Source organism: Podarcis bocagei (genome assembly GCF_964188305.1).
Source record: "Podarcis bocagei genome assembly, chromosome: 6".
NCBI lineage: Eukaryota > Metazoa > Chordata > Lepidosauria > Squamata > Lacertidae > Podarcis > Podarcis bocagei.
In genome coordinates this window covers 75396892-75398162 of record NC_138130.1, presented here as the reverse complement: position 1 = coordinate 75398162, position 1271 = coordinate 75396892, and positions in this window count along the sequence as shown.

Sequence of the window (1271 nt, the reverse complement as noted above, 5' to 3'; positions counted from 1 at the left end):
TGTACTGGAATGAGACATTCATCTTTGAGAGGCAGTAACTTTTTGTTGTTGTTGGTATCCATCTGTCTCGAGAGACAGTGGAGTGCGCCTCCGGGGATGAAGTCAAACAGCTGCATTAGCAGCACCAACGTTTCCTCCTTGGGGTACAAGCCTGGGCAGTGTGTATGGAGATCCTGGGCTTCCCAGACAACAAGACCCCCCTCTCAGCCTTGCTGATATGGCCCAAAGGAAAGTAGAGCAATATGTTTGGCATCAGCTTGGCTGCAGGAGTTGCCTTCCAACCACCTTAGGGACTCCATTCCTGATTTGTGTAGGGTTTACTCCTTAATCTTTTCGTCTCCCAAAGATATTCCATGAGGCAGTGGAGGCTTAGGATTAGTTTTCCTTCTAGATGGGCTACCTTCCCAGGTTGATGAGCCCCATCTGCCCCTCACTTCTCTCTACAACACATGCAAAAACTGCCTTCTTGACCATTGGCCCCACTATTGGTCTTGTAGGCAGTTTAATTACCCATAGCTGTCAACCTTCCCTTTTTTTTGTGGGAAATTTCCTTGTTCCAGCACCGTTTCCTGCTGCTTCCCACTGCTATCCCAGATTGTTAGATATCCCGTAGACTGTCCCCAGGACAGGTGAGGCTGCTGATCCCTTATTTTCAAGGCTGCTGATCCCTTATTTTTGAGGCTGCTGATCCCTTATTTTCAAATCTGAAAGATGAGAACTATGATTACTTCTTGTCATATTTTTAACCACCAGTTTCTCCACACTCCCTGAGAGGTAAAAGAACAGATTTCCCTCCAGTGCTTTCAATATATTGTATGTTTGTCTATGGAAAGTGATTCTAATCTATGCTGGTTGGCTGTCAATAAAAAAAGTAGAGGAGGTAGTTATTCCAAAACAGCTAATATGGAATAAAATAGTTTGAAACTGTGAATGTTCACAGTGGGTAGAAAATAACGAAGCTCCCTTTTGAAAACCTCAGTTTGAAATAATCTGCTAAACTGATTTCATGCTGCATCTTATTGAGGTATCTATCGGTCAGTATCACTGACTAGTATCTTTCTGTGTCCTGGCTTCTGGTGTAAGGGAAAATACAGTAAAAAACACAGTTCAGTCATGAGGTGTGTACTTCATATCCACTGAACTCTTGTAGAGCCCATATTCACCATGTACATTGCTCTTCTTTGAAGAAGCAACTCAGGGCTAATGCAATGAGGAATCTGGCTCCTTTTGCCGAATGTTCTCCCTGAAGTAATGTCAACACATTTCACAAA